The sequence below is a fragment of the Macrotis lagotis genome, chromosome 2 (genome assembly GCF_037893015.1).
Source record: "Macrotis lagotis isolate mMagLag1 chromosome 2, bilby.v1.9.chrom.fasta, whole genome shotgun sequence".
Lineage (NCBI taxonomy): Eukaryota > Metazoa > Chordata > Mammalia > Peramelemorphia > Peramelidae > Macrotis > Macrotis lagotis.
This window is the reverse complement of record NC_133659.1, coordinates 112,053,927-112,079,096: the sequence shown is the minus strand read 5'-3', so window position 1 is coordinate 112,079,096 and position 25,170 is coordinate 112,053,927. Positions and strand designations below refer to the sequence as shown.

Sequence of the window (25,170 nt, the reverse complement as noted above, 5' to 3'; positions counted from 1 at the left end):
CTTGTACTTATTCACTGTTAAAATAAACTTTCATAATCAAATTATCAAATACTATTATTATAGCTGTGCTAAGCAGAACTCCGTCAGTCTGATTTTTTATTTGAGTAGTATTTTTTCTTTAAATAATCACAACCTTCCCACCACTGCAAAGATTATTGTTTTAACAAGTTTTGTCCCCAGAATAAATTTCAAAATTGGCCTTCAATTACTCTCCAAAAAGGATACTCTATTCTAGGAAGGCAGAGATGTAAGAGAGAGGTAGTATCATAATAATATTCCACTTCTATTGTCTTTCTAACTTATCTTCTATGAGGAGATCAGGTCTCTGCTCTCAGGGAACTTGGATTTTATTTTATTTTCTACTTTTTTTCTATATACAATTTTATTTTTCCAGTTAGATATAAAAACAGTTTTTTTTTAAGGTTTTTGCAAGGCAAACGGGGTTAAATGGCTTGCCCAAGGCCACACAGCTAGGTAATTATTAGGTGTCTGAGAGTGGATTTGAACCCAGGTCCTACTGACTCCAGGGCCGGTGCTTTATCCACTGTGCCACCTAGCCGCCCCTAAAAATGGTTTTAAACATTAGTTTAAGTTCCAAATTCTCTCCCTTTCACCCTCCTGAATTGAGAAGGCTAGCAATTTGATATAGTTTATACATGTACAGTCAAGTAAAACTTTTCCATAATAGTCCATGTTATGAAAGAAAACAAAGATAAAAATAAAAACCTCAAGAAAAATAAAGGAAAAAAGTATGCTTCAATCTGTATTCAGATGCCATCAGTTCTTTCTTTGGGGATGGATAGCATTTTTCATCATAAGTATGTCAAAGTTATAACTTGAGTCCCTATATTGCTGAGAATAGATCGCTAAATTATTCACAGTAGATCATTTTAAAATATTGCTGTTACTTTGTATATAGTACATTTCACTTTGCATCAACTCATGTAAGTCTTTCCAGGTTTTTCTGTTTATCATATCCCAGAGCAGAAGAGTATTCCAATACAATTATATAGAACAATTTGCTCAGCTATTCCCCAATTGTTGAGCATCCACTCAAATTCCAACTCCCTGACACGAGAAAAAAAGTGGCTCTAAATATTTTTGTAGCTCCATTTCCTCTTTTTTTATCTTTTTGGAATACAGACCTAGTAATGTTATTTCATTATACATATTTTCTTATGCATGTTTCACAGCCCTTTCGGCATAGAGCCAAAACTGTTCTACAAAATGGTTGAATCAGTTCACAATTATAGCAATAGTGCATTAATATCGCATTTCCTATATCCCCTCCAAAATATATCATTTTTTCTTTTCTGTCCTATTAGTCAGTACCTCACAATTATTTTAATCTGCATTTCTCCAATCAATAGTGAATTAGAGCATTTTTCATATTCTTATCAATAACTTCATTTACTTTATCTGAAAACTTCATATATTTTGATCATCTAGCAATTAGGGAGTAGGTCTTATTTTTATAAATCTGACTTCAAATGTGTTTGAAAAATGAGAACTTTTTTGGAGAAATCTGCCTCAATATTTTTTCCACAGTTATTTGTTAACTGTATTTCTCTCCATATTATTTCTACCCCATTTATTCTTCTCTCTCTCTCTCTCTCTCTCTCTCTCTCTCTCTCTCTCTCTCTCTCTCTCTCTCTCTCCTTTCACCCTGTCCCTCCTCAAAAAAGTATTTTGTGTTTTGCTTCTGACTATCCTTTCCCCTAACTTGTCATCCCTTCTGTCACGGTCCCCCTTTTCTTTTATCCCCTTCCCCTTCTACCTTCCTACATGGTAAGATAGATTTCTATATCCATTTGGCTGTGTGTTATTCCCACCTTAAATCAATTCTGATGAATAAGGTTCACTTCATTCCCCTTCATCTTCGAGCCCCTTCTCTTCCACTGTAAAAATTATTTTTGCCTCTTTCATGTTACATAATTTGTTTCATTCTACTTTCCCTTTCTCATAGTACATTTCTCTCTTACCCCTGAATTTTATTTTTTTAGATCTCATCCCCACATATTCAACTCAGACCTATGCTCTCTTCTTATATATACTCCTTCTAACTGCCCTAATAATGAGAGTTTTTATGAGTTACAAGTATTATCTTCCTATGTAGGAATGTGAAACATTTAACCTTATTGAATCCATACATTTTTCTTTTCTGTTTACCTTTTTTGCTTCTCTTGAATTTTGAATTGAAAGTCAAATGTTCTGTTCATTTCTGGTCTTTTCATCAGAAAAGGTTGAAAGTCAAGTTCCCTATTTCATTGAACGTCCATCTTTTTCCCTGAAAGAGTATACTCAGTTTTGCTGAGTAGTTGATTCTTGATTGTAATCTAAGCTCTTTTGTGTTTTGGAATATCATATTCCAAATCCTTCAATGTAGAAGCTGCTAAATCTTGTGCTAAATCTTAATGTTTTGCATGATATGAATTGATGCTGAGTGAGATGAGCAGACAATTTGGGGCTGTTTGTAATGGAGAATACCATCTGTATACAGAGAAATAACTGTGGAGTTTGAACAAAGACCAAGAACTAATACCTTTTTTTTTTTTTTTTTTTTTAGTTTTTGCAAGGCAAATGGGGTTAAGTGGCTTGCCCAAGGCCACACAGCTAAGTAATTATTACGTGTCTGAGACCGGATTTGAACCCAGGTACTCCTGACTCCAAGGCCGGTGCTTTATCCACTATGCCACCTAGCTGCCCCATGACTATTACCTTTAATTTAGGGGAAAAAAAAACTGTTATCTTTTGTTTTTATTAAAGACGTTATTTATTTTGAGTTTTATAATTTTTCAACCTTGATGGACTCACTCATCCCTTCAGGGCAACAACCAGGGACAATTTTGGGCTATCTGCAGTGGAGAATATCATCTGTATCCAGAGACAGAAATGTGGACTTTGAACAAAGACCAAAGACTATTACCTTCAATTTAGAAAAAAATGTTATATTCTTATGTAATTTTGCTATCATTTATACTTTATTTTTCTCCATTAAGGATATGATTTCTCTCTCATAACATTCAACTGAGATCAATGTATACCATGGAAACAATGTAAAGACTAACAGAATGCCTTCTGTGGGGGGTGGGGGAGGGAAGCAAGAATGGGGGAAAAATTGTAAAACTCAAAATAAATAAAATCTTTCTTTAAAAAATGTTCCCCATGATACTTAAAATGTTTCTTTCCGGCTGCCTGTAATATTTTCTCCTTGACCTGGGAGTTCTAGAATTTCATTTTATAATCCTGAGAGTTTTCATTTTGGGATTTCTTTCAGGAGGTGATGATCAGTGTATATTCTTTCAATTTCTATTTTACCCTCTGGTTCAAGAATATGAGGGACAACAATTTCTTGAAAGATGATGTCTAGATTCTTTTTTTTTTTGATCATCGTTATCAGAAAGGCCAATAATTTTTTAATTATTTCTCCAGATTTATTTTCCAGGTTAGTTATTTTTCCAATGAGACATTTTACATTGTTTTCTGTTGTTTTTTTTCATTCATTTGGTTTTTATTGTTTCTTGATTTCTCATAATATTAGCTTCCATTTGCTCAATTCTAATTTTTTGAGGGATATTCATTTTATTTTTTATTCTCATTTTGTACAAATGGTATTTTTTACATTAATAAAATATTCTTGTTTAAGAGTAAATGCAATACCCCCTCCCCCCATGAATATAGACTTGCTTGAGCGATAAAGTAAAGGGGAGAGAAAAAAATTAAAATAAAAAAATAGTACTAATTGTAGGTATGGCCAGGTGGCGCAATGGACAAAGCACCAGCCCTGGAGCCACGAGCACCCGAGCCCACATCCAGCTCCGTAGACACAACAATCACTCAGACATGTAACATGCAAGCCACCCGATCCCCACTGCCCTGCAAAAACCAAAAAGAAGGGGAAAAAAAGACCCCAAATAAAGTAAAATAGTAATAATAGTAAGGGTGGCTGGGTGGCAGACAGAGCATTGGCCCTTGAGCCAGGAGCACCCAGGTCCAAATCCGCCTCAGACACCCAAAGATCACCCTACTATGTGGCCCCAGGCAGGCCACCCAGCCCCATTTGCCCTGCACCCTCCCCCAAACAATAATAATAATACAAAATGTGCTTCAGTCTTTGTTCCAACACCAAAAACTCTGTCATGGGTGGATTGCATTCTTTATGGTTAGTCCATTGCAAAAGTTACTTCCATATTTTTCCAACGTTGCCATTGCTGATCGCAACTCCCTCCTTTCTTATTTCTCCACTACCATGTACTCTATTTTCTCTCTCCTTTCACTCTGACTCTGCTCTAGGGTCACTGAGTAGCACAGCAGACAGATCCCTGGTCCTGGGGCCAAGAGGCCCTGAGCCCCCATACCACCCCTTAGGCCCAGAATCCACCTGGCCCTATGGTCCTGGACAGGCCTTCCTATCCCAGCCCCTTGCAAGAAGTAGAAAAGAAAATGTGTTATATCTGACCACTCTCCCCCCATGGTCCATCCTCTCCTCCTTTATTCACATCCCCACCCCTTCCCCCTGCTCCCCCTCCTTCTTACTCCAGATGTCTATACCCCATTGTGTATATATGCTGTTTCCTCTCCTAGCCACCTCTGATGAGAGCAAAGGTTCCCTCGTTCCCCCTTGCCTCTCCCCTTCCGTATCATTGCAATAGCTCATTGTAATAAAGAAAAATCTTATTATATGAAATATCTTGGCCTATTCCCCCTCTCTTTTTTTCTTTCTCCCATTACATTTCCTTTTTTTTCTATTGACTCCATTTTTATACCATATTTTATCTTCAAATTCAGCTTTCTCCTGTGCTTCAACTACAAAAGCTCCCTCTACCTGCTCTATTAACTGAAAACGTTCATATGAGTATTATCAGTGTCATTTTTCTATGCAGGAATACATGCAGTTCATCATCATCATCATTAAGTCCCTCATATTTTCCCCCTCTCCTCCAATCTCCATGTTTCACCTGAGTCCTGTATCTGAAGACCAAACCTTCTGTTCAGCTCTGGCCATTCCAAAAGGAACATTTGAAATTCCCCTGGTTCATTTAAAGTCCATCTTTTTTTCCCTGGAAGAGGACATTCATCCTTGCTGGGTAGTTCATTCTTGGCTGCATTCTAAGCTCTTTTGCCTTCCAGTATATTATATTCCAAGCCCTATGAGCTTCCAATGTAGTTGCTGCTAAGTCCTGTGAGATCCTGACTGCAGCTCCACAATATTTGAACTGTGTCCTTCTGGCTGCTTGTTATATTTTCTCTTTGACTTGGGAGTTCTGGAACTTGGCTAAATTATTCCTAGGGGTTGGTTTTTTGGGATCTCTTTCTCGGGGGGATTGGTGGATTCTCTCCATTTCTATTTTGCCCTCTGCTTCTGGAATTTCAGGGCAATTTTCCTGTAGTAATTCTTTGAAAATGATGTCAAGCCTCTTTTCCTGATCATGACTTTCAGGTATCCCAATCATTTTAAAATTATCTTTCCTAAGTCTGTTTTCCATATCAGTTTTTTTTTCAATGAGATACTTCACTTTTTCTTCTAATTTTTCATTTTTTTTGGTTTTGAAGTATTGATTCCTGATTTCTGTTAAATTCATCAATCTCCCTGAATTCTGTTCTTTGTCTGAAAGATTTTTTCTCCTCAGAGAGTTTTCTTATCTCTTTTTCCATCTGGCCAATTTTGCTTTTTAAAGCATTCTTCTCCTCAATAACTTTTTGAACTGTTTTATCCATTTGACCTAAGCTGGTTTTTAGCATACTTTTTTCCTTCAGCATTGTTTTTGGATTTCTTTGACTAGGCTGCTGACTTCATTTTCATGTTTTTCCTGCATCTCTCTCCTTTCTTTTCCCAGTTTTTCTTCCAACTCCCTCATTTGATTTTCAAAGTCTTTTTTGAGCTCTGTCATAGCCTGAGCCCAATTTCTGTTTTTCTTGGAGTCTTTAGATGCAGGAGCTTGTGCTTCCTCATCTTCAGACTGAGTATTTTGATCCTTCTTGGGCTCCTATGCAAAATATTTCTCAATGGTCTTCCTCTTATTTCTCTGCTTGCTCATTTTCCCAGCCTGGGCCTGGTTTTGGGGTGCTTCCTGAGCTTTGGGATACTCCCACAAGAGTCTCAGTGTGTGAGTCTCTGTCCTCCCTCCTGGTCTGTGAATGACCATATGCACCCCCTTCTGCCACGGGGCTGAGGTTGGGGGGGCCTGCTGTTCTGTGGGTGGGCCTAGACTGCAATCAGGATCTGAATGTGGTCAGACCCCCAGAGTCCTGTTCCAGAGGCAGAGCTCTGCAGTCTCTCTCTTCACTCCCCTCCCTTGGTTCAATGGGCTCATGCCCTGGAGGCTCCTGCTTATGGGCTCTGCCTGGTTCTGTTTCTGGATCTGGGCTGCTGAAAGACCATGCCCGGGATGCTGAAGTTCTCTCACTCTGGCGGGCCACCCCTCTGGCTGCAGCCCCTCCGACCCCAGGGAGCAGAGCCTTTCTGCTCTTTTCCAGGTTACCTTGAGTAGTAAAACTGCTTCTCTGGGTCCCTTTGTGGGTTCTGTCTCTCGAAAATTTATTTAGAGTCCTTAGCTTATGAGTTTTATCAGAGAGCACCCAAGACTCGATCCTTTCTTGTTGCCATCTTGGCTCCGCCCTTCAATTCTAATTTTTAAGGAATCATTTTCCTCTGAGGTTTTATTTTTTGGTTCCTCTTTTTTCCATTTGGCCAATTTTTCTTTTTAAGGCATTCTTCTCCTCATTGGCTTTTTTGTACTTCTTATCTTTTGGCCTATTCTGTTTTTTAAGGTGCTATTTTCTTCAGTATTTTTTTGTGTCTCCAAGTTGCTGACTAATATTTTTTTCTGATTTTCTTGCATCATTCCCATTTCTTTTCCCAATTTTCCCTCTATTTCGCTTTCAAAATTCTTTCTGAGCTCTTCCATAGTCTGAGACCAATTCATATTTTTCTCAGAGGCTTTGGATGTAGAAGCTTTGACTTTGACTTCTACTAAACATGTATTTTATTCTTACTTGTCACCACAGTAACATTCTAAGGACATAATTTTTTTTTTCTGTTTGTTCATTTTCTCAGTCATTACCCCATATTTCAACTCTGTTTAGTATGGCTCTGTTTCCAGGATAGAGGAAGCAGTCCCAAGTTTCATGAGTTTTGTGCAGCTGTTTTCATAGATACTTCTAGGAATCTGTAAGTATTCAATTTTTCTAAGATGGTATGATCTCATGAGAAGTGTTTACTACTCTCCTGGCCCATTCTCTGGTCTGTAAATGAACAGAAGCACTCTTTTCTGCTTTGTAACTGTGGGCACAGACTCTGATGTTCTAATGCTCCTCCTTCTCCTGGGACCACTAAGACTGTGATACAGATCTCAGTATGGGCAAAGTGACAGAATCCTGATTCAATGCTAGCCAAGAAACCCTTAGTAATCTCCTTCTGACCAGTTGTTTGACCCGCTTATTGTCTGTGTCAGCTCCAGAAACAGTTGCTGCCCGTGCTGATTCAGTGGTTCCCACATTCTGCTCCTGGTTTGCTGGGGCTGGGTTTGCACTGGCAGGGCTGATGCTGTACTACATTTCTCTCTCATCCTGGTGCAACAGACTTTTCTTGCTATCTTCTCAGTTGTCATGGGATGGAAAATTATTTCATGCCATCCTTTTTTGTGTTTCTACCACTCTAGAATTTGTATAGTCATTTTTAAAAAGTTTTTGGAGGGATTTGGGGGAGAGCTCAGATGAATCCCTATCTTTACTGCTTTAGCCAGTCCTTTTCTACAGACCCTGAGTGACTAGTCATTCTCTCTTTTCCAAACTTAATTGTAGAATAATCTAACTCCAACAAAATACTTACAACTTGACTTTCCTGCTTGGGAATCTATGTTGACTCCTGACTGAATCCAAAATTCAGACCCTTTAACCTTAACTTTCCAAAATCCCCCATCAACTCCCCTCTTTCTCATTCTCTCTATCTTAAGTTCAACATTTGATTTATCTCAATACTGACTTTCTGCTCCAGTCAGTCAATAAACATTTATTAAGCACTTAATATATCCTAAGTCCTGGTGATACAATTAATATAAAAACAGTCTTTGTCCTTGGGGAATTTATAACCCAAAAGGAGAAAATAACATATAAAAGTAAAAATGAAAAGTAGATGAAGAGGTACCCAGCAAGGGAGAAAAATGGAAAAACCCAAGGAAGTTCAAAAGCAGTATACTTTGTGGGAAATGGGAAAAAAGTCTCGTTTGAGCATCAACCTTAAATAAAAGTCCCAGAGCCCATGCCCTGACTTCTAAACAATAAAATCTGATCATTACTTCCTACAGGCAGTTCATTCTTTCCCTCCTTAGGGTCTAGTTTGCTTAGCAGGCTTGAATGGCTTTGTGGGAAGCAGAGTCATATAGTAGAAAGAGCACTGAATTCGAAGTCAGAAACTCTCAAATTGAACCTAAGTTCTATTATTTGTGATTTGTGTAACCCTGGATGATTTGCTTTCCTTCTATGATCTTCTATGATATGAAATTCAGGATGATTTCTAAAAAAAACAAATTGCTTGCCCCATGGATTTTGGGAAGGATTAAATGAAATCCTGTATGTGAGGCAATTTATAAATGTAAGGATGCCATATAAATTTCAGTCAATCAGTCATTTGATAACTGTTTATTCAGTGCTTTCTTTGTATCAAAGTATTAATCCCTGGGTAAACAAAGAAAAGCAACCTTCCTCTCCCAACTTCCCACAATGTCTGCCCTCAAGAAGCTCCCACTCTAATGGAGGAGATAATATGCAAACCACTAGATACAAACTACACAAACAGAAGATAAATAGAAGATAATCTCAGAGGGAAGGCACCCAGCAGGAAGAGATACCAGGAAAATCCTCTTGCTTTAGATTGTGTATGAGCTGAGATCCAAAAGAAACCAGGATGCAGAGGCAAGGGAGAGCATTCTTTCATTCTTATCTCTTGAGTATGTAGGGAATCAATTAATGAAAAGGCAAAAATCCAGAGATAAAGTATTATGTGTAAGAAACAGGATGTAAAGGATCACTGGATCATAGACCACATGAAAAGAAGGGGAGTGTGAGAAGAATGAAAAGGAAGGAAGGAAGGAAGGAAGAAAGCTGGCTATAAAGGTCTTTAAACGTTAAAAAAGAAAGGATTTTATATTTGAGGCAGGAGGTAACTGGAAGTCACTTCACCTTATTGAATAGAGAGATGAATGACATGTTAGACTAAGAATTTAGGAAGATCACTTTGACAGTTGAATGGAGGATGCTCTAGAGTGGGAAGAGACTTGTGGTCAAGAAATATGAACCAGAATGCTGCTGAACATGAGGAAATGAAGCCTTGAATCAGGGTGTTGCCTATGTGACTGTAGAGAAGGGGGGGGGGGGGGGTTAAACAAAGAATTATTACAAAGTTAAAATCAGCAGTACTGATCGGATCTGCCTAAGTGTCATTGGTAAAGAAAACCATATTTGGGGGGGAGAGAGGGGGAATAAGCAGAGAAAGGGGTCCCAACTTAGGACACATCTGAATCAAGATTCAAGCAAATGCAAAACAAAAGTCAGATGAGGTCACCAGTGATTTTTCAGTGCCATAACTCAAGGAGCTGAGAAGGAAGATAGAAACTAATTCTAAGTGTCAAAAGTTCCAACTATACAAATAAACTACTGTTTTTATATACTACTTTTATGTGTGTGTTGGGGGAGACAATGAAAAAAACCTTCAGGGTTTGCCATATTTTCTAAAATGCCAAGTCTTTTTTTAGTGAGCCACCAGATAAACATTTCTAATGGGTGAGTAGAACTAGGAAGAGTGGCTCTAAGGAAACTCCATGACTTTTGGGGAGGAGGAAGGGTATAACCTCCATACATTTAGATGAGTCAGGATAGAAGAAGCAGAAGAAGCAGCAGATAGAAGGAGAATAAGGAAAAATCAAAAGATAAAGATAAAAAGAGAAGAGAATATCAAGGGAGAAGGGATCTTAAAGTACTGCCTAGTTTACCAATTGTTAGCACCATCATTTTTGTTTTGAAGAAATTGCATAAATCAGGTATAGTTCTATCAAAAATATCATACTAATGATGAAAACATCATGGGTCAAATTTTTGTAAAAATCATTTAATTTTTACTTCTCAGATGAAATCTGGGTAATGACTTGATTTCTAAACTTAGAATGCAATTTTGCAAATATTTATTAGCTGATTACAAGAGCAAATGGGCAAAAGAATATGGATATTATAACATAGCAAGAAGAGACAATGGAGAGTGCTGGACTTGTCCTCAGGGAAACCAGAGCTTAAAATCCTGCCTGAGAAATGTGCTGGCTGTGAGACAGTGAGTAAGTCACTTTAGCCCCTCTGCATCAGTTTCTGCATCTGTAAAGTGAGGATTTTTTTATTCATTGTATTTTTGCATTCATTGAGCTGCTGTAAAGATCAGATGAGTTAATATATACCAAATTTTCAAAGCTTAAAATACTATATAAATATTATCTTTTTTTATTATTTATCATTATTACAATACATCCTTACTTTTAAAGTCATTGATAGCAAGTTTCAAGTTAGAAACTTGAAGTTCAGTCAAAAAAGCAAATGACATCCTTCACTCCTATGGTCACTGTGTCCTCTTACAGGTTTAAAGAGTAATATTTTCAAAGTCAGGTTAAAGGACCTGCTCCAAAGATCAGGTCCTGGATAGAATGCTGGAAGCTGGAAGGGGATTAGAGTTAGACTGATCATAGGTGTAAAAGCTAGATGCTTTACTACCTCAAGCAGCAACTCCCCTCTTCCCCCGCCCCTGCAAACATGCTTTAAGGGAAGAAGAATCCCGAACCTACCCTAATACCAGCAAATAAACTCATCATTTTGTCATTTGACTGTAGAAAGATGGATGTGGGGAAGGCTGACATGATCAAAGCACAAGCAAATGTGAGGGAGGGAGATTATATCTTGGTAGTGGGTTTGGCACCTCACAGATGATAGAAAGCACAAAACAAGTTGGTGATAAGAGCCCAATGCTTACATCCCTTTGTAAAGAAGAGATCACAGATTCAGAAACTGGGACCATGGGTTTAGAGGAAAGCTAAGAATTCAAAGAAAACATGTTAATTATGCATAGGACCAAGGATGTTCAAACAAGAAATCAGGGATATTCAGCAAAGACCACAACTACGGAATTTGTGTGTTGAAATGGAAGTTAAAAAGACAAGTGGGTAAAGAATCTGTATGAGAAATGAAGCCAAGAACGAAAAGTCATACTGGTCTTTGTAGTCTAGGACTTCTGATGCATAAGCACCTCAATGAATACAAAAATATGCTCTTAGAAAGTTGGGATAAAACAAATCTTTGTAAACCAAATCTTATTTTCTCCCTATAGCCATAGCAGAGCTATAGATTTATTGAACTGATTCTCCAGCTATCAGAATGCTTAAAATTTTAGCTTTATATTTCACACATTCTTCCTACCCTCTGTCAAGAAGTTAAGACCTATATAATATACATATATGTATGAGTTTATTGATATATATTATAGACAATGATAGCTGGTAGAAGCTACACATCATATATATTATTTCTCTGGATCCTCAAGAGCCCTGTGAGGTATATGTGAGAAGTAGTAGCCCTTCTGGATAGATGGGTAAACTGAAGCTTAGACAGACTAACTGACTTGCCAGTGGTTACACAGTTAGTTAGAGTGAGAGGTTGTCTTTGAATATAGGATTCTACTGATTCCAAATCTGGTCATATTTCCACTATACTACATTGTCTCACTAAATAAGGATTAACTATGGATTAGGTAAAATTAGATTTAAAGCAAATTTATAGTAAAAAGGAGCAAGGAGAGGAAATTGCAAAGAATCAAGTTTAGGCTAACAACTCCCTTATATCTTTAGTGTGCAAGAAGATGCCTTGAGATGTAGAAGCATTTAAGTAGAGACTGGATAACTACTGGTTAAGTAGTTTATAGTGGTACAGAGCCTATGTCAAATCATGCCCATTTTACCTGGGTATAGAATTGGTATAGAGGGCTGAAGTCTCTTCTTACTCCAAAATTCTGTGAAATGCAAAAATCTTTCTTGTAATGAAATGAAATGAAATGTTCTCTTCCCTACCAACTTATCTATGCTTAGATTATATATATATATATATATATATATATATATATATATATATATGTATATATAATTTTATCAAGTGAAGTAAATTGGAGCTTCAGGATAATCAAACGGTTCTTTGGAGAGTCCAAGTAATTTTAATGCTGACAAAAGAAAAGGAGGAGAAAATGTCAGTGAGTGCCATCTGGGGGCACTCTTTCAAAACTCTGCCCTTCAAATGTGTCTCTCTGTATGAAGGCAAAAACAATGCCAAAGCTAAAATGAATTTGGGAAAATAAACCAAGTGAAATTTCTTGCTGGCTGAATTGATGAGGGAGCTCTTTCCACAGATTGAAATCGGGGCTATGACAAATCAGCTTTGACAAGTCTGTTTCAAGAGGCTCTCGTTTATCATAATTATGATACATCATCTCTATCAGAGACAGCACCTTTTAAGAATAGGCACTGGAAGGGAAAGCAGATAATGCTCTGGTCTGAGCTTGAATGACAATAATTCTGCAAAAGTGTACAATATAAATAAGCCAATACAACATTTACAGAAACATAAAACAAGGACATTATCACAGTCTCAGGTACACGCAATCCCATTCTAAGCTCTCATACTTCAGTGCAGGGAAATACACCTAGATGATACTTATTCAAAAATCTTTTGGCATTTGAATAAACCTCTCCTGAGTGAATATTAGGGATTAATATTTTAAGGGCTGGCATTTTCCAGAGGCAATCTAAGGAGGCTAGGAAATGGGGAACATAAAAGATAGAATCTTCTTCAGATTAAAATGTCACCATCTATGAAAGTACAAATGATAACTATCTCACAGACAATAGCTATAAAACAAAATATCCATTCATCCAGCCTGGCAAATAGTTTCCTCTCACGAGCAGGGCAGAGAATGAAACCATGTTGATGTGATAGCATTATATTTTATAGCCTGGGTGGAATTTCTCTCAAGTAAGGGAGTGTTGAGGTGGATGGTCTATGGGTTGGTAAATATGAGACCATTATTTTCCTATTTAGGGACAGGAACTGAAATTATTATTTTATTATTATAGAGTTCCTGGGTGAGGAAACCTCCTCTACCAATTCATACCACCTTCTTCTCTGAAACTTAGCCTTAAGACCCAAGTTATCTTGAACATTTAAGTTTAGGTGGCATGCACAGGATTACATAGCCAGTATGTCAGAGGCACATCTTCCTGGCTTTCCAGCCAGTTATATATATATATATATTTCCTCCCTTTACTCTACACATTGTATCTTTTATTCAGAAAAACTAGGGATGGCTAAGAGAACTTTTCTTACACTCAAGCAAATGGGAAATCAATCTCTGTTCATGGTCAATGCAATTACAGAAGTAGTCTCTTTGGAATTGGGGAAAGAGGTGGAGAAAGGGAAGGCTGAGAAGAAAAAGAGAAACAGATTCCATTTGGGATTTAAATGAAAATTGCATTAATGCCAATAAAAGTATTGGCCCAGTATTCAGGTGTTGCTACCTTCAAGACACAGAAATAGAAAGACTTATCCCTTTACTAATTGAAAGAATGAAAAATTAAGGAAGAAATTTTAGGAGATAAGAGAAATGAATTTTCATTTCAAGAAATATTTCAAAGTTTCACTCAGTAATGTCCTCAAGTTTCACTTAGTGATGCTCAAATATTAAGTTTCCACAAGGGAGATGGGTAGACACGTTTTTCAGGAACATATGACATATGGGATATAACAGCTTTTCTCTATGTACATTCATCTGTGAAACAGTAGAGATATTAAGGTTTTAAAATAGTTTAAAATATGAAGCTTGATAGAAAGAACCAGTAAGGGTAGGTGTCAGGAGCTCTGGGTTCTAGTTAAGTAAACCTAAAAAAATTATTTACCCTCTTTGAGGTTTAGTTTCTCTTTCTGGGAAGTATTAGCATACCAACTATATCTTTCAGGATAAAAGATAAGGATCAAATGAGTTGAGATGAAAAAAAAATTTAAGTAAAATATTACTCAAAAAAAGAAATATATTAAATGCTTAGTTACTAATTTTAATCAGGAAATGGGGTTTCTAGTTAATTATATTATTTTAGTTAATAAATGTATCATAATATCACTTATCACTTTTAAAAATTAGAATATAAAGAATAGACTTAAAAATAAAAGCACAAATAAAACAAGAGATCCTTCTACATGTTTCAATTATCTTGGGAGGATTATTATGAATCTTTATCGTACCTGAACCAGACAAGAATGGATGTGCCAGAGAATACAGAATACTCACAGAGTGATGGATAATGTATGAAAAGGTTTTATTTAATACTTCCTATGTGCTAAGATTTAGACATACAAATTACAAAAAGTGTTTACTGCAGTGACTATAACCTATCCAGTGAAGATTTATTATAATGAGCTTGGCCAGTTTTACTCATATATCGTTCTAAGAAGTAGTGGGGTATGGTAAATAGAGAGCTGGCCTCAGAACCAGGAAGCTTCAGTTCCAACTCTAAAATAACCTGGTTATATGACTCTAGACAAATCATTTAACTTTTCTTTGCTGCAGTTTTCCATCACAATAAAATGAGGGGACTGAATTCAGTGACTTCTAAAATTTACATTACATATTGACAGATGATATGATGATATAAAAATTCTCACTTGAGCAAAGTGGAAATCTCAAAACTACCCAAACATAGTTTTCAACATTCCTATGGATTCCTACAAGCCTGGCCAGAATGGAAACTGAGCAATGTTGAACTGATTCTCGCCAGCTCTATAAACACCAAATTATTTTTTAATGTTTCATAAACTAAATAATAAAAGCAGAATTAAAACTCATGAAAGTCATTTGTCAGTCCAGAATCAAAATATAACACAGCATCTTTTACCCTGCTGGTAATCAATTTCTGTGTACTCAGGTTAAGATTTATAATTTATTGATAACTCATAGATTCCTGGATATTAGAAAAGTATCTTAGAGTTAATTTTAAGTTGAACTTCTTCACAATGAACTAAGAGGAAACAGAGAAGGGATAACATTGGAAGATCATGTAGCTAGTCAGCAATAGAGACAGTTAGAAAACCCAAAGTCTCCCTATTCACAAGCCAACCAATTTTTCCTCTATACTGTGATGGAGGGGATGGAACTGAATCTGTGATTCCTCTGGTCAATAAACTGTCTATTAATGTAGATCATAACTTCTCTGCAATTTATTGACAGAGTTGCCTAAAACTTTCAGAGGGTCAGTCACCTGCTCATTATCACAGAGCAAGAAAGTATCTGAAGAAGGCCCTGAACCCATGTCTTCCTGACTCCAAAGATAGTTTTACATCCACTATCCCAAGCTACCTCTTAAAACAAAAAGAATCATCCCAAATTGGGGGGGGGGGGTGCTATTCAATAAAATTCAGCCTCTTCTAAGAATTAGACGAAGAAGATTATAGGTAAGATACTTAGCCCTCTTATTTGAGAATTTAAGGGACATTAAAAAGACCTCCAGAACTAAAAATAGCTTTTCTATGACAAGGAACCTATAATTCCTACTACTAGGTACTTTTTTCTATTTTGATAACAAAGGCCTCTGCTTAAATGAATTTTTGAAAAAAGCAACTGAGCTGCCATTACCAAAAAAAGAAACAGGTTAATTTGACAGTTAACTTGACAGTACTGTTTAGATAGTGTTTTAACAAATATTTGTTTGAGCTAATAGGATAGCTGAGAAGGTAATAAGGGGAGAAGTATATGGTTGAAATCTTGGTAAGAATCATGGATACAAATGGAACAAGAAAGTCCAAGGTACTTTTAATAGAGCAACTTCAAAGAAGAGAAGAACAAAGAAGGCTAAATAGAAGACAGAAGGGAATAAAACACTGACAATTTCACAATTTTAGGAGAGAGAAAGTACTAATATTCTACCCTCCAGAAGTCTCCTGAACACCTGAAGCAGAATTTAATGACCATTCTGGGATTTCACTGACAATTGTATTCAGGTATGAAGTTGTAGGCTCTTGGCTCAGACCTATTTCTTCAACCTTGGCCCATGAGTTCCCATTTGTCTGAGACTGGCCTTCTACAAAATCATAAGGACCTTTACAGTGATTTCTCCAGGATTTCTTTCCAGAATAACCTCATGTGGCTGGAATCTTCCCAGTTTAACCCTAAATACATATTCTAAATACAATCCATGTTCTCTGACCCAACTTTCTCCTATAACATAAAGCAAGTAATTAAATTTTCTGTTTCCCTGTTTTGTTTCTGTTTTAGATCAGAACAGAAATTCTAATCTCCATTGATATCTTTTATTTTTTACTAAACTTTTTTTCTGTTTTGTATTTATCACAAAAGAAAATAAAAATGTGCAAATGAGAAATGAAATAAAATGATTAAATATTCTTTCTTCTCCAAGAACATATCAACACTCTGTAATTTCATTGATTGGAAATAAATTCAAATTTTCTAGAATATCTTATTGGGATAATATGGTCACTTACCAAATAGTCATACACATTCCAAAACAAACTTAACCCCAATCATATCCCACACCTGGGTAAATATACAGACCATTCTCTATTCAATAAATGCTACTGCTTCCTAATTGGTTCCAAAATCAAATATAGAATCTTCTGTTTGATTTTTAAACATGACCCCTTACTACCTTTCCAATCTTCTTATATCTTTTTATTTTCTATGTATTCCACACAAATGGTTTTGAACTCAAATAGAAACAGAGCTACTAAACTATATATACATATATATATATATATATATATATATACATATATAATGATCCTTGTTGACCATAAATTAACATAGAAAATCACATGCAAACATTATCTGTGTTCCATTATATTTTTATTTTGTTAAATATTTACCAGTTATATTTTAATCTGATTTGGATGGCATTCAGAAATATTGTGGGTCACAATTTGGCCCCAGGCCATTATCTCTGCTTAACAATCTGTTGTTCCTCACAAAGAACATTCTGATATCTGATTCTGGGTATTTTTATTGACTATCCCTCATCTCTGACACGTTCTCCCTCATTTCCAAATCCTGACTTCCTTCATTTCTCAAAGTTCATATCCTACCTTCTCTAAGAATCCTTTCCTGACCCCCCTTAATCTTAGTATAATTATCTTAAATTTGTCTCTAGACATAGATATATATTACTTGACCATAATTATTTGCATGCTGTCTCTCCCATTTGGCTTGTGAGTTCCTTGAAGACAGTGAGATGAATGAAAAGACTGAGAGACAGAGTTTCTGGGTAATTAATAATCAATTTGTTGATTGGACTAGCTGATAATCGAGGGTCACTGGTTTTTCTCAGTAACTAAAGACCTCTAATGGAGACACTGAATACCTTCAAATACTTTTAGAAAAGGTGCCCTGAGAGATGAATAATTAATGAGGGATTAGGCATATTAATGAATTATATAGGCTAAAAGTCTTCAACCCTCCTGCTGAGAATGTGGCTTGATCATGAGACACAGATGCCTCCAGCAATCTGGACAAAGAAATCCATCTCTATACAGACCACTCTGTTCAATTTTCTCTCACATGAATTAGGTTACCCTAAACATCAATGGGGGTGCAAGGACATGGGTTTAATGCTTTGGAGCTAAAATTCACTTAGATTAGATTCTGTTTACACTCTAAATAGAAGTTAGGTCTCCTAGTTGAGTGATCCCAAGAACAAGGAGCATGTTACAAGAGGATTTGCATTATCTTACCTAATAGCAAAGTCCTTCAGAGACTGACTTTTAGGGGTTGGTTCTTGAATAAGGAAATAGAGAGAAAAATCCTTAAACCTAATAATTTAATAATTGATTATTAATATAACAGAAAATAATTTTCCTCAGCAGGAATCTTTTTTTATCATTCTTTATATTTCTAACACCTGTAAAGTACAAGGATTGCTTAGATGAGCTCTAATGTCCCTTTCATTTCTAAAATCTATGATTGACTCTAATATCAGCAGAAACATACAAGACTGGGCAATATAAGAGATCCCTAGTTCTTTTTGCAAAGCCTTTCCCTCTTTACACCTGTAGGAACTTTGTACTGCACCTTCCATCCTCCTCCCTCCATCTTTGGTAACTGTTTTTAAATGAATTTCTCTGAAATTATGAACTCTTCCTTATAAACACCCTCATCTTCTTTAATAAGCTGGGTAAGTGTTTTCCCTCCCACCCCAACTCCTTTCCAATGTCAACAACGTAGATTGGAAAAATACACATTGCTTCCCAAGTACCTACTCTAATTAGAGATCGTGTGATTTGCATTGCTAATATATTTCTTGTTATTAGGTGTTCTAGAAATAAACCCCCTATTTTCTAAATGCTCAATGGCTACTAAAAAGCATGTATCATAATTCTGTAATTAAGGTTCCATCAATAATATCCATTCAAGTTCTCTAGAAAAAGCAATAGAATAGGGAGTTTTAACTGAATCCCTGATCATATAACGTTATAATATGTTGCATATTTCCCTTTGTATATGAAAGGGAATATTTTAATGGTATTTTAATATGTCTATATGGAAGATTCTGTGTATTGGAAAACTTTTGGTGCATTTACTCTAAGTGCATAATCAATCAATATCAATAAAATAACTTTAATATGCCAGATACCAAGTAGATCATGGGGTAGGGGAAAGGGGCAAAGGGAGCATATGTGATGCCTATGTTCAAGGAGCTAATTGCAGTTAAGGAGACAAGAAGTGCATATGTAACAAGAGATTATTATGTAAAGTGATAATGCCATAACAATTTGCTGTGCCTAAACTGAAACTGCAATTACAGTAATCTTTAATAATCATGGGGCATGCCTGACACTAATTATTATAATTCTTTAAAAGAAAATCTTAACCTCATGAATTAGTCTTTTTTTCTGAAATTGCAGTTGTGAATGATCACTATCATAAAATATTAACAATCTAAGTTCAGATCATAGATTTGCTACTTATTACCTGTTTGATCCTGGTTAAAAAAAATCATTTCTCTGAACCTCAATTTCCACATCTGCAAAATGGGCCTTGGATTATATTTCCTTTAAGATCCCTTTCAGTTCTATATCGATGAATATTATAGTTTCACAGAACCATGGAATGTTTAAGTTGAAAAAAATGTTTAAGTTGAAAAAAAATACCCTTCACTAGAATGTAAGCTCTTTGAAGGCAGGTATTATTTTAATTTCTGGATTATGGATAAACCAAGGAGTTTTCAGAAAAAAAAATTTCTGCTTCAATGATTACACTAAAGTCTTTGACTAGGTACATTATAACAAAATGTGACAAGTCTTTTTAAGAGATATCTTCTGGGAAAAAAATTGTATGCAGGCAAGAAGCAACAGTTAGAAATAAACATGGAATAACTGATTGTTTTAAAATTGGAAAAGAAGGACAACAGGTTGCATATTGTCACCTTATTTATCTTAGATGCAAAGTACATCATGAGAAATACCAGACTGGATCAATCAAAAGATCAAATTAAGGTTGCCAGGAGAAATAGCAACAATCTCAGATATGCAGACATCTCATGGCAGAAAGTAAAGAGGAATTAGGAAGTCTTTTGATGAGGGTGGAAGTGGAGACTATAAAGCCTAGTTTGAAACTAAACATAAAACAAACAAAAAATAACTAAAATCTTGGCAATTGGTCCCTTCTCTTCCTGGCAAATAGAGGGAAAAATAGAAGCAGTGTCAGATTTTATATCTTGGACTCAAAGATAGGCAGCAATATCAGCCATGAAATTAAAAGATGTTTACTCTTTGGAAGGAAAGCAATGGCAAATCTAGGGAGTATGCTAAAAATCAGAGACATCACTTTACTGACAAAGATGTGTGTAATCAAAGCTATGGTTTTTCCAATAGTATGTCTGTGAGATTTGGACTATAAGGAAAGTTGAGCATCGCAGAATCATCACTTTTGAATTATGGTCCTGGAGAAGACTTTTGATTCATTTGGGTAGTCAGGAGGTCAAATCAGTCAATTACTTAAGGAAATTAATTTAGATTATTCATTGAAATGTCAAATACTAAAGGTGAACTTTAAATACTTTGGACACATAATGAGAAGTTGGAACTTATTGGAAAAGCTACTAATGTTAGGAAAGATTAAAGGTAAAAGGAAAAAGGGGACAACAGGGGATAAAATGAAAACAATAAATATTCAAAAGATAGTGGAGGGGGCAACTAGGTGGCACAGTGAATAAAGCACCAGCCCTGGACTTAGGAGGACCCAAGTTCAAATGTGACCTCAGACATTTAATAATGGCCTAGTTGTGTGATCTTGGGCAAGTTACTTAACATCATTGCCTTAAATAAATTTAAAAAATATAGTGGTAGGGGCAGCTAGGTGGCATAGTGGATAAACCACCAGCCTTGGAGTCAGGAGTACCTGGGTTCAAATCTGGTCTCAGACACTTAATAATTACAGAGCTGTGTGGCCTTGGGCAAGCCACTTAACCCCATTTGCCTTGCAAAAACCTAAAAAAAAAAATATAGTGGAGGAAAAAAAGTGTGTGCTAAGGTCCATAAAGTCACCAACAGTCAACATGACTAAATAACTGAACCACAATAACCATCTCAGCATTTGGCACATAGAAAGTCTTTAATAAATACTATTCATTCGTTCATTCATTCATTCATTCATTCCTGCTTCCTTATGCCTGTAGGCAGGTACAGCTGCCAGTAGGGATTGTTTCATTCTTTGTAGATGTATTTCCACACCGGGAACATCATAAATACTTGTTAATTGATTAATTGACACAGCAGTTTTCCAAGAGGTCTAATCTAACTCTAAATCTATGATCCTATTAATCTATACTATAATTTATTATACTATTATAATGGAAGAAAGTCGTAAAATACTTGTATATTAGTAGGTTTTAATTCAGTTCAATTACACTAAACTCATTATTTATTAAGGACTTACTTCATATAAGATATTAGGTCAGATGCTGGTGAATAAATATAAAAGCATTTTTAATCACTTAGCATGTGGCAAGTACTGTGTGAGAGCTGAGATACAGACAGATCAGGGAAATGGTCCCTGCTATCACGAGTTCACACTCTAACTGGAGAATTTAAATTAGCAATAATCATTGGTTCATAGAGTTTCTAGTCTAATTTGACAGGAATGTACACAAATGTACACAAATAGAATCTAGATCTAGAGCTGGAAAGAGTCTCTGAGATAAGCTTATCTGTCTTATCTTCCAAATAAGGAAATTGAAATCTAAAGAGGAAAAGATCCAAGAGTTCATGGGCAGATTTGGATTTGAATCTAGATTATCTGATGACAAGTAGAGAATTCTTTCTACTATATTCAAAATCCAGGGGATCTCAATTCCTATAAAATCAAATACAGACATTTGTGTCAAGCAGTTAAAACTCTTTATAATTTGTTGTCTTTCCAACCTTCCCCTACATTCTCTTCTTCCTGCACAGTTCAGTGAACTACCACACTTCACCTAAACTGTCATTCTTGCTGCTCCTCAAACAAAAGACTCTATGGTCTGAAACTTCCTCTTCATGTTTGCTATTTAGATCCCTAGTTTTAAAGCTTCTATCTTCTATATGTAATCTGTTCTTATCCCAACTAGCTATGAGTGCCTCCTCCCCCAAAATATTACCTTGAAATTGTTATGTATATATACAAGGTTGTGCTGATAAATATTTAATATCTGGTTCTCCTACAACACTTTTTTAAATTAAATGTGATCTCTATCATTTTCTCCATTAAATTCTGAAGTCTGGACAATTGACAAAGCAATGAATCATGACCTAATCTGTATTCTTTGCCAATTCTGGAGTTGTAAATGCTTGTTCTGAAAATTTAGCAATGGGCTCTCCTGAACCAATTCCAGGAAGCTCTAGAACATTCCAGAAATATGTGTTCTTCAAAGGATTTTTGATGCACAGATGTAGAGAGTGGACATCAGTACTAAAAGGTTTGTTAAATGACTCGGTCAAGTTTACAAGGTCAATTATGTGTTAGAGATGGGACCTGATCCCAGATTTCTTGTCCTACCAAAGCTGGCTTTTTATTCATTAGTCAGTCTGCCTCTCAGTCAACAACTAAGTATAAAATTAGAAACTGGAAATGACAAAAATTCAAACTTAAAGATGAAAGATTTTGTTTTTACTGAATGCCTTAGAAAATTACTTTCAATAAGAGATATACCAATGAATTCTACTAATGAGTAGAATGATAAGTTAATAGATGACAATGACAATGAAGATGAAATGGTTAGAATCAGAGGGAAGAAAGAAATGGTGATAAGAAAAGAAGATACTCCTACAAAATAGCTGGGATTCCTACCACTACCACCACCACCACCACCACCACCACCACACACACACACACACACACACACACACACACACACACACACAAACACACACACACACACACAAACACACACATCTTCAAGTGAATTCATAGCAGCAGCAGGTACAGAAGCAGATATCTGCATTGTTTTAAATCAACTTTTGCAAAGTGTCTAACACTGATTCTAATGATGGAATAGAAAGATAACTCCATCCATAGGGATATGTGGCACCAGAGTTTTGATGATCAGGTGCATTTTAAAATGCTTAGCACAGGGTAGCCCTACTAAAACAACAGAATAAAAAAAAATGGGGTTAGCCATTTAGAAAAATGTAGCCACTTCCTCACAGAAATTCAGAGTTGGAAGCAATCAAGATCATCCGATCTAAAAAAACTGAAGAACAGGAAAGAGAATAAACTCAGTGCAGGTTTTATTATAACCATATCTTCTTCATATTTAACTACTTGGGTTATTTTTACAATCCTATAGCTGTCCATGCCTATATCTGTTTTTCTCAACAAAGAGTATCACATATCACATGATTGCAACAAAAGAGTATGAGTGTAGTCAGGAGGAAAAAAAAATAGTCAACTTGAAGTCAGGTGAATTGATTCAAGTCAAAATCTCAGCTCTAATACCTACTGGTTCTGAGACCTTGGGCAAGACAACAACTCTCTCCCTATCTGTAAACTGAGAATTATACTACTTTGACTGCAGTACCTATTTCATGGGGTTATTTTTTTAAAAAGCATTTTGTAAATCTAGAAGCATGATACAGATATTGTACTTGTAAAGCTCTACTTTGTTTTATCATTGTAGTGCTGAAGTGACAGAGTCAACAAAGACTATATTTACAGAATACAAGCTCAGCAGGTTCTATTAAGTTCATAACCTGTACAGTTAATAGTGGTATCTTCATGGATGAAATAATGGATTCTTGAATTACTCATGTATGTTAATGTTAATGTGAGTTATTATTAGTGTTAAATCAGGATAGGATCGTTGATAACTATTTGCAACACTTCTTTTTCTGTTTTGTTTGTTTTAAAAGGCAATGAGATTGAAGTCACTTGCCCAAGATCACACAGCTAAGTAATTATTAAATGTCTGAGGTCAGATTTGAACTCAGGTGCTCCTGACTCCAGGGATGTGTCACCTAGCTGCCCAGCAACACTTCTTTGATTCACATGGACAACATTCAAAGAATGTGCATGTTTGAAGAGGTATTAACAGACAAATATGAAAAGTCCAATCCAAGGAATGTGAAAGGAATCCCTGTTATTACATATCCTATAAATAGTTGTATGCCTTTGCTGGAAGATCTCTAAGGAAAGAGAATCTGTCACCTTTTAAAGCAATTCTTATCATTTTGAAATAGCTCTTATTATTAGGAAGTTTTTCCTCATATCAAGTCTAAATTTATCCCATTGCTACTGGGTTCTATCCATTAAGGTCAAACAAAAAAAAAAAACAATTCTCATTTCCTTTTTTTGATGTTACTATGCCAGTTAATCAGAGAAGTTGTTATAGATTTGTTAACTTAGATTGTAGCAAAACATTTGAAAAAGTCTCTCAAATTATTTCTGTGGAAAACAGAAAAGATGTCAGTTAAACTAGAGAGAGCACAGTTGGGTAAATATGAAACTACTTGAATAAATTGATATGAAAAAGAATAGGCCTGTGTCAATTTGATAGGTTCTCCCTATCACAGTGCACCAGTAACTCCACAAGATCATGGAGTCTCCTTCTTGGGAAAACCCCAGATTCCCTCTGGAGGGGGCCCTAATATCTTTAGGAGTCTATATTTCTATATGCAAGAGTTTGTTACATTTCTTGTTTTCCATGCCTGAAACATCTTTTCCCATAACCTCTATTGACATGAAATCACTTGCTAATCTTTAGTCTCATTTTTTTCAACAACACTACAGGTATAACCACTCTACTGGCACCATATTATCTCCAGGATCAAACCAAAATACTCTAGCATTCAAAGCCCTTAATAACCTGGCATTCTCCTCCCTTTTCAGTCTTCTTATATCTTACTCACATAATATACTCTTCAACCCAGTGACATTGACCGTTTTGCAATTTCTCACATATGCCACCACATCTTTCAACTCGAATCATTTCCTTGGATATCCCTCATGCCTAGAATTCTTTCCTTCCTCATCCCTATCTCCTGGCTTCTTTGGCTTCCTTCAAATTCCAGATAAAAATCCAAAAATTTTACAGGAAGTCTTTTCTGATTCTCACTTAATGTTAGTGCTTTCCTTCTGTGGATTTTCTCATTTATCCTGTATATAGTTGTATTTATGTGATCTCTCCCATTTAACTCTGAGTTTCTTGAGAACAGAAACATATCATTTTGCCTTTCTAAGCATTGCAGTTCCAGTGTATAACACAATGTTTGGCATATACTAGATGCTTAATAAATGATTGTTGAATTGAATGTTCTTGCTTTGACTAGTCAAGTTGATGTTAAATCAAATGAGGGGGGGGATGGAATAGTAGATAAGAATGCTTCTATTCCTGTTTTAGAAACAATTAAAGTAACAGAAAGATCAAGGGATCAGAAATCAAGAATTCTGGTGCTGGTGCCACCTCTAATTTTTTGTGTGTGTGACACTGAATATTGTCACTTCCAACCTCTGAGCCTGTTTTCTCATCTCTAAAATAACAGAGAGCAAGCAGATGATCTCTAAAGTCTCACCCAGCCTTGACCCTCATATGTGTGTGTATGTGTATGTGTATACACACA

At 35.9% G+C, this 25,170-nt stretch overlaps 1 protein-coding gene across 2 annotated transcripts in view; it reads right to left on the bottom strand.

Annotated features, from left to right (window-relative positions):
- HHAT (hedgehog acyltransferase) overlaps positions 1-25,170 on the bottom strand; it is a 505,442-nt gene that overhangs the window by 174,134 nt on the left and 306,138 nt on the right. The gene's annotated exons all lie outside the window — the stretch shown is intronic.